Raw genomic sequence first — 9937 nt, forward strand, 5'->3', positions numbered from 1 at the left:
TAATATACATTATGTTTAGTTGTTGTTTAGGAATGAATTCTTTATTTTTATTTGATTGATACCTAAAGGTGTGGTATGAGCCATACCCACCTCACCCCTCTTGGGTTTCTAAAACCCATACCTTGTGGGTTTGAGTCTTTGAGATATGTATTTAAAAATTAGATTTTTCTTAAATAAACATTAGGTACGGGTTTTTCATACCTAAAATCTACTAACCAAACGTTCCCTTAAGGAGGTTTAGTAATCAAATCTCCCAAAAGAAAATAAACACAACCTCCAAATGAATGAGTTAAGAGAAATAAAATAATAAAACTATGATAATGATAATAAATCAATGCAAAGAACAAAGATCAAAGTAAGAAAGACATTTCTGAGTAAAGACGAGTAATATCAGATTTAGTATAGAAGTGTTGTAAATTGTATTAGACAATGTATGAATCAATTCTATTACAAAGAGCATCCTATTTTATATTCCATGTAAATCTAATAAAGGTAATTATTTAATACTCTTCGAATTCTTTGTCTTGGCAATGCTGCCAATATTGATAGACATTTTCATCTTTTATAAAATTTCATTTCTTAATTCGCTCCTTAAATCATGAGATGAAATTGTGCTTGTTGCCCAAACATTAATTACACGTCATCAAATGGTTTGGGCTTTGAAGGGAAGCTGCCTTACTTAGAAAGGCTCAGAAGGGCGATCGACTTAAATACACGTGCAGTTAAGTCCGTACTCAGTTCTGACCACTGCGCTTATAGTATTTCATCAATCAAGTGATTTTTTCCCCTGAATTAGCTTTAATTGATTGATACGTACTATGGTCTAGAACTCTAGATTGATTTCATAAGATCTTTAATTGATCGTGAACTTCTTGATTGAACAATCAAATCAAATCCTTGATATGATTCTATTGAATATTCTTTGATATCTTTGACCATGCTTGTTTCCTTTTCAGCTCGTTTATTTATTATGCGTAATTGATCTTTTGACTCATCTTTTCCTAATTTGTAGGTTGCTCGGAATCCGCTCCCAATAGGTATATTCTACCTATAATATATAGTTTTAAAGTTAGGATATTTTAGGGAAAAAAAGAAAAAAAAAACTCACAAATTTGATTTCACCACCAATTAACGGATTCTTGGATGGAATCCATTAGTGAGGCCATAATTGACTCGTGTCAATATCCTATTGTTTAAAAAAATTAAATTAATAAAAAGAAAAAGAATTTTTTTTTTTTAAAAAAAGAAAAAAAAAAACCAACCCCAAACCCAGCCAGCCCTACCACCGACATCGACAGTTTTGGTGTGGTGGGAGTGTACGGCTGCTGGTGGTTGTTGTGGGGCTGTTGGGGTTAGGGTTTTTTTTTTTCTTTATTGTTTAATTTTTCTTTTTATTAATTTACTTAATTTTTTTAAATCAATAGGATATTGCATGTCAATTATGAGTTCCTCTAATGGATTTCATCCAAGAATCCGTTAAGAGGTGGTGAAATCAAATTTATGGGTTTTTTTTGTGGTGTTATGATAAAAGTTTTGTTTTTTTGTGGTGTTTTAACCCTTTTTTTTTTTTTGGTGTTATTTTTAAAAATATCCTTAAAGTTAATCCTAAAATAATAGTTGTGCATCACTTTTATTTAAGGAGTATTGATTAATGCATCATTAGAATTCGAAAAAAAGAATGTCAATCAAATCAAAAAGCAAAAAAACTGATAGAAGATAAACAACGGGTAAATAAATTAGTACTCCATACTATATAAGACCACAATAATAAGAATAATTTGTTTAAGAATCAATTTGAGAATAACAATAATTAAAACTAATCATCTCCTCTTTTTATAACCAATAAAAGAGTAAAAAAAATTTATTCTAATGTCATTATATTGTGGAACTACATATCTCTTACTTAACATATGTTTATATTGAGGGTCGAGAAGTACATATGCCATCACTAGATCCCGGATCTAATTTGCAAAAATAAGGTTCACAACATTGGTTGAGTAGATCACATGGTTGCCCAACATCTACGCATTGGAGGCCAACAACATTCGGAGTAACGAGGTTGTTTGAGGCTAAGGGGCTAATGGGGTCACGTCGGGTGGCTAAGGCCGGTTGAGTTTTAGTTGCAACAACCATAATAGCCATCAACATTAGGAAACTAATCACCTTCTTCATCTCCATATTTTCACTTACTATATGGCTTGCTAATATTTTCTTAATTTCCTATTAATCTTTGTGACTTGTAATGTTTGTATTGGATTGTTGGAGAGGACACCCTTTTATACTAAAAGAAGATAATCACATTTTATTTTCTACTATAAAAAGGCATAATAACATTCATTTATTTGAAATAAAGAAGGAAATACATAAGGAGCCTAAAGTAGTAATACTCCGTATTTGATAAAATCAGACATTTATTACAATGATTTGCACATGAATTTGTCATAAATATATTCACGAATTACGATACATTCTTTTCCTGAATTGATTCTCTATTTATTGAGATATTGATGGATAATTTATGCGTATGTCGTCTATACATGCAAATTAATAAAAATGCAGAATTTAACTCTATTCACTTGCTAGGGCGAAGACAAGATATGAAATTTGGGGGTCCGGGATTTATTAAGTAACAAAATATTTTATTTTTCGACGGTACTTGCGATATTATAAATTAGATTTGACTATACTTTATAAAGCAACATAAAGTATTTCATCAAAATAATCAACATTACAACCTATGAAGTCTTGCCTTATTGATTCAAGCGAAGGATTTGTGTACGATATAAGAGTATAGGCTTGATTTCCTCCTATGTCCTCCCCGTTTATATTTTGTAGTGCTCTTGTGGTTTATTTGCACAAAAATCAATAAAATAAATATTTTTTTTGGTGAGAAATCAATAAAATATATATAAGAATAAAGAATAATTTTTTTTTTAAAAAAGTTATGCAATTTACTAATTTAGTAAATTAGAATATAGAAAAAATAATAAAAGAAAGTTTGAAATCAATACAATTGATAAACAAATAAAAGTAAGATTGAAGGAATAAAATAATATAAAGTAAAAATAATAGTACGTGTAATTTCAAGTGAGAAAAAAAAAAAATTCCCTTAAAAAGAAGTTAGAAAAAAATAGTAAAACATTACATAAGTCCACCTTTATTGCATATACCTATGGGGGCCAGCCTTTAAAATATAAAGGCGCTAATTGGGCCACCGGGGCCGGGCATCCACCAGCCCCCTCCCCCCCCCCCCCCCCTCCCCCCAAGTTTTTTTTGGTGTTGTACCCGGTTCACCCTTTAGGCAAATTCAGATTCGAAGATCAGTTCTGGGTGGTTAGGTTTTAATCCCTTCCCAACTGTTTTGTAACTAAATTGTATGTGTCATTGCGTATTGTTGGCCTAATTGTACAAATAAGCTGAAGAAATGTTAAGTCCTAAACCATATTGTTAGCTTATTACCTTAATATTTAGTTGGCTCCTAAAAATTCTTACCACCTCATTTCAATGGTGGAGCTAGGAATTTCTAAATGGAGAGACAATAATTAAATATCACATAGTTTCACAATAAATAGTTTTAAAAATTGAGCACATAGATTGTTTAATAGTTAAAGCTTTAGCTATTACATAAAGTATTCTTGAGTTTCTTTGATTTGGAGGATAATCCCTTATGTTAATGACTTAATTCTTTCTCAAGATCATGAGGAAAAGTTTAATATCATGTTACGGATATACCAATTCTTCCTCCTTCTGTGGTACATTATTAGTACTCCAAGTACCTATTTTGGAGGAAGCTAAAGGAATGGGCTAAACTATAAAAGTTGTTTTTTTTTTTTTTTTGGTCTTGCAATATTGAATTACTAGCACTATATGAGTGATGATAGGACATGATTAGAAATCTTGTCAATGATCAAGTTATCAAATCAACAACACACATACTCACTTTGCTCCCTACCATACTTACCAAATGATTTGGGATTATTTGACTTCAAAGTAAGTTAATAAGAACAAAATGTACCAAGTTTAGTGCAAAAGTACAAACAAACAGAAAATGACTTTGCTACTTTTGTATAGAATAAGAATAAGATGTGATATTAAACCAAGAGATATGAAACCAAGATTGAATAAAGATTTATTTATCATAATATAGAATTAAAAGCTCATCATACTATAATATGTCTATGGCCTGCCATATTAATAATTAAAATTAAACTTTCCGTGAACACAGCAATGTTGGACCCACGATCCAATCGACCGTTTAATTCATAATTATGACCGTTACAAACCCCAAAAATTCAAAAATTTAAAAAGCCAACATTGACCACCCCATTATTTTACTATTTCCACACTCATTTTTATCCTAAAAGTAGAAAAACTAGCAGCTTTGGTGTGTCATAAGTAAAAAAGGAAGTGCACATAACACTTTAATCCTTGCACATTTCAAATTCAACTATTTACAGCCGTCCATGACCCACCAACCAACGGCTCAGATCACTCCCAAACTTTCTCTCACCAAAACTCACATAATCTTGAACATGCTCCCCTCTTTCTAATTCAATCCCTCTAAAATCTCCTCTCTTCTTCCCCAAAAACCTGAAAAAACCCGAAAAGATTCGAGCTTTCGACCGATTTTTACATCTGGGTTAGCAAGAAGATCAAAAGGGTATGTTTAGATTGTGACAAGAAAAGGTTATAACAGTTAAAGAAATGCCAGTTTCAACAAGATCTCAGATTTTTAATACAGAAGATGAAAATGGAGGATCAACAACAACAGTAACAGAGCAAACAGAGAATAGTAAAATGGCGCATGCTTTGAGAAACCCTCATCATGGTTTGAAAGAGAAGTTGAAGAGTTTAACTCTTCTATATGAGCAGCAAAAATCATCCTCAATTGTTTCTAAAAATCATAATTTTAAACCCCAAGATCAGAAATTTCCTCCAATTCCAGCTCTTGATCGAAATGGGTCAATGAAAATCGAAGAAATTGATTCAAGAAAGCAGAAATTCCCTCCAATCCCACCTCAATATCGACCCGATTCATCGAAAAAAGAAGAAAAGGAAGCAATTGCAGCATCAATACCACCTGCAACAACTGAAAAAAGTCCAGTGATGAAAGAAAATTCAATGCCCAATGCAACAGTGACAAAAACCTATGTTATACCCCAATCCCCAAATTCAGCATTGGATGATGCTAAGGAGAATGCTGTGGCAGCCAATGGGGATCGAATAGTCGGGTTTACGTGCCCTCGAAAGGCGCCTGTTTCGAGCACGGTGGCAAGGAAATTGTCACTGGGATCACAAATGGAGACAAGAAGGGAAAGAAAATTGTCATTAGGCCAAGAAATGGATCCCCTGTTTCAAAAACAGAGTAATAGTAGAAATAGCAGGATTTTGGTGTTTGTTAGGCTTAGGCCTATGATGAGAAGAGAGAAAGAAACCGGGTGTCGAAGCTGTGTTAGGATCATCAATCGCCGAGATGTTTATTTGACCGAATTCGCTTCGGATAACAATGATTATCTTAGGTTGAAGAGATTGAGGGGAAGACATTTCACTTTTGATGCTTCTTTTCCTGAGTCAGCTTCTCAGATGGATGTTTATTCAACTACGTGAGTTTTCATGATTAATTTTTTAGTTTTTATTTCAATTTCATATGAATTCTTGATTATTTTGATGTTTTGGTTGGTTTTGAATCCATTTATTTGCTATTTCTATGTTAATTTCTTGTTTTTCCTCCAATGTTAGACGTCTTTGATGTTAACTTGTCAACAACTAGCTAAAAAGTGTTAGTTTTTAATTTAGTTTGTTCAATTTGATGATTACATAATTAGAAAGAAATTGTCTTTGTTATCAACGTGCTCCCAATTTGGTTTGGTTAAATTAAGTAATAGTTTAATATTAGCAAAGAGTCAATGTAATTATAGATTAATTTATATGTTTAGAGTATTATTATTTTGACCAATTATGGAATAATAATATCTATAACACAATGAGTAAAAGTGAATGTAAGAGTAAAATGAAGCACTAATACTTAGATTACTTACTACAATGTTTATGAGAGTGGTACTCACATATCAAAGTCTTAGGATATGTACTAAGAAAACACATTTACACAAGGTTGTTTCTTTAGAATGTCAATCAGCAAAAAGAGTGACTGAAAAGTTTTTGCAGCATGAAATTTGAAACCTTAAAAATGTTGCTATTCCAGAACAGCAGATCTAGTCGAAGCTGTGTTGCAAGGGAGGAATGGATCAGTGTTTTGTTACGGTGCTACAGGAGCCGGAAAAACGTATACAATGCTCGGAACAGTAGAGAGTCCAGGGGTAATGGTGTTGGCAATCAAGGATTTATTTACCAAGATTAGGCAGAGAAGTTATGATGGTAATCATGTTGTACAACTATCTTACTTAGAGGTTTATAATGAGACTGTCAGAGATTTACTGTCTCCAGGAAGACCTTTGGTTCTTAGAGAAGATAAACAGGTAATTTTTATCTGTCTTTCTGTTGTTGCATACTTCATGCATTGTTTTGGCCTAATGTATTATGTTCTCTTGTTTAAACTTTAGGGAATCATAGCAGCTGGGTTATCACAGTATAGAGCCTATTCTACCGATGAGGTGAGTCTTTTTCTTGCTAATAGCTTTCATACTACTTGCCAAGTGATTGAGAAATTAGTAAATTGTGTTTGAATGTGACAGGTAATGGCATTACTTCTTCAAGGAAACAAGAATAGGACTACTGAACCAACTCGAGCTAACGAGACATCTTCCAGATCCCATGCTATATTGCAGGTAACTACATCAGTACTTTTGCCTGCCTTTTCAGCTTCTTCTAGCTTTGCTTTGTTGAAAAATGCTGATCAAAACTTATCTGAATTTAGTGTAACTCATACTAAAGTTGTATATTGATAATAGGGTAGCCCTTATCTGAACTAAGTTTTCCTAATTGTGAGGATGTTATATTGGAAAATGATCAATTAAGTTATTTTTTTTTGTGGGATACAAATTCTACTACTAGTGACTTGAAGAGATCAATGACATAATGAGCTGCATTGTGCAGGTTACAATTGAGTATCGAACAAGAGATGCTTCGTTGAATGTAATCAATCGCATAGGGAAGCTATCATTGATCGATTTAGCAGGCTCAGAGAGAGCCCTAGCTACAGATCAGAGAACCCTGAGATCAGTAGAAGGTGCCAACATTAACCGTTCACTTCTTGCACTTAGCAGCTGCATCAATGCCCTTGTAGAAGGAAAGAAGCACATACCATACCGAAATTCCAAGCTCACTCAACTTCTCAAGGACTCTTTAGGTGGAGCTTGTAACACGGTTATGATTGCAAATATCAGCCCTAACAACCTTACTTTTGGTGAAACACAAAATACCCTTCATTGGGCTGATAGAGCCAAGGAAATTCGGAACAAGGTACTCACCTTTACTCTTCAATGCATCAAACTAGTTTAAACATTACTGCCTCTATTTACTTTGCAATTAAGGAGAGTGCTTGTACCTTCTAGGATATGAGAGTGTACATATAGTCTAATAAAACGATATATATACTCTAGATGAGCATCATGAATCAGAATATGCAAGAGAAATTTAGCATATGTCCTGATTGGTTCTGTATGATTTACAGGGATATGAAACGAATGAAGAGCTGGTACAATCTGATGCTGATCAGGCTAAACTGCTACTCGAAGTACAGAAGGAAAACCGGGAACTTCGAGTACAACTAGCAAGGCAACAGCAGAAGCTATTAAGTGTTCAAGCTCACTCCTTAGCTGCTAATGCCTCACCAACTCCTCCTTCTGTTAGGTCTATTCTTACTCCTCCATCCAACAAGCAAAGGTCAAGGAACCAAACAGGCTAAACTGCTACTCGAAGTACAGAAGGAAAACCGGGAACTTCGAGTACAACTAGCAAGGCAACAGCAGAAGCTATTAAGTGTTCAAGCTCACTCCTTAGCTGCTAATGCCTCACCAACTCCTCCTTCTGTTAGGTCTATTCTTACTCCTCCATCCAACAAGCAAAGGTCAAGGACTCCATTGCGAACAACACCAGAACCAAACAGAAAGAAGGAATCTGAAGAAGCTGTAAGGGAACTACAGTTGGTGGTGAAAACATTAGAAGGAGAGATGGAAAGATTGAAGAGAGATCATGCATTGCAACTAAAGAAAAAGGATGAAAAAATTAGGGAGTTAACTGCGAAATTATCCAAAGGGGTGAGACCGAGAGATGAAGGATTGAAAAGCATAGTCACTAGATCAAGCTTAAGGTCAAAGGAAGCAAACACAGAAGTAAAAACTTCTAGTCATAGGTTTTTGTCTCCTGCACCAGCGGCGAAGAAAAGGAGTTTTTGGGACATAACAACAGCTAATAGTCCTTCAGTCACTACCGTGAATGGAAGAAAAACAAGAAGCCATGTTAATGCTGATCCTACTGCTCAACCTTCCATGCTTCTTCAGGTATTGTTATTCAAATCTCCTGAAGAATAGTATAAGAAATTATGTAGCTTAGAACAGAATTCTCAACATACACAAGCAAATCTGTGCTAACTTGTAGAAAACAACCACCTACATTCAACTTTTCATCAAAAAAACAAAAAAATCTCCATGTTAATCAGATGGTTTAGATCCTTTTTCAACTAAAGCTATAATCGACATATTTGCTAATATACAAACCATTTCAAAGCTAATCTGATAAAAATTGCTTCCTACATTGAACTTTTCATTTAACCTCCAAATTCTTCTTTTCAAAATTTCAATTAACCTTTAAAAGGGATGCTTTATTATAACAAGAAAGAATTTGCAAAAATTTCCTGGATTTATTTTTCTGTGTATTAGTTTTTTTCTTTATTCTGCCACTGATGCAGCTTAAACATCCATGTATCTGGTCTGTGTTGATCCTTGGACTGCACATCATCAATTACAATCATACAGCCAGGTTTTGCTCGACAAAGGCTTAGTCCCTACAGGCAGTGACAGCAAACAAAGAGAACATGATGTACAGGAAAGGCGCGCCTTACTGATCTCAAGGTCGGATCAGGAATACATTCAGCTGGCAATCTGTTAGTTGGTGGTTCAAGCCAAAAGAAAGAAAAGTCCTCAGTTTGCCTGCTGCTTCTGTTTTCTTTTTCGACCATGCTCGAAGGAAGAAAACAAACAAACAAACGAACATACAAACAAGCCGGGCTAGAGAAGGAGCTATATCGAATCATGTGAGTGGTTCAGCAATACTGCTGCAGGTAGTGGTTATGAAGCCATTGCTTCAGAGAATTCCTGAAAAGAACACAATCATTTTTTCATTCTTTTTTATTATGAAAATTTGTTATGGTTTTCTCCTATGTCAATGGCTTCTATATTTGTTATTGTACTAGAATTATGGTTGAACTTTCTTGTTGTGCTACCATGTCCATTTACAGAAGGACAGTCACTTTGAAATGACAGTAGGATAGAATAAAACTACTACTGTAGAGGGGTTTTTTTTTATTTTTTTTTTATTTGATAAAGTTATGTAAGATTCTTTATTATGAGATGTTGAAGCAAAATGAAAAGTAATTTTCTGAAGCTCTTTGTTTGAAATAAAGAAGTTGCTCCAAATGGCTCTAGGTCTCATGTGAAGACAACAAGAAAATCATTTATAAAAAGTTTGTAATTTTGTTTCAAGAACAACAAAGGTTGAAGGGTGATTCAATTAATAGTTACCTCTTTTCCTTATGATAGTAAGTCATGAGATCAAACCTCATTAGAATGGTGAGATCATGTTAAAATACATCAAATTTACCTTGTTATAATAGTAAAATATTTCAAATTTAGTGAGGGATGCTAAAAGATGAAAACATGAAAAAAAATAATAATAATAAATTTAAACTTAAGTTGGTGAAAGGGTATAAATAGTGTGAAAGTGCAAGAATTAAGGCTAGTTGAGTTTGGTATTCCTTGGT

The 9937-nt window shown here is 33.8% G+C and overlaps 1 pseudogene across 1 annotated transcript; it reads left to right on the top strand.

Annotated features, from left to right (window-relative positions):
- The first annotated feature begins 4579 nt into the window (after window positions 1-4579).
- On the top strand, window positions 4580-9484 carry LOC145587696 (kinesin-like protein KIN-8A; annotated as a pseudogene). The gene is made up of 8 exons (XR_014101372.1): window positions 4580-5603; window positions 6203-6476; window positions 6561-6611; window positions 6693-6785; window positions 7054-7419; window positions 7631-7827; window positions 8006-8459; window positions 8867-9484. The product of XR_014101372.1 is annotated as a kinesin-like protein KIN-8A (transcript).
- The last annotated feature ends 453 nt before the right edge of the window (window positions 9485-9937 follow it).

The sequence above is a fragment of the Chenopodium album genome, chromosome 2 (genome assembly GCF_948465745.1).
Source record: "Chenopodium album chromosome 2, dcCheAlbu1.1, whole genome shotgun sequence".
Taxonomy (NCBI): Eukaryota; Viridiplantae; Streptophyta; class Magnoliopsida; order Caryophyllales; family Amaranthaceae; genus Chenopodium; species Chenopodium album.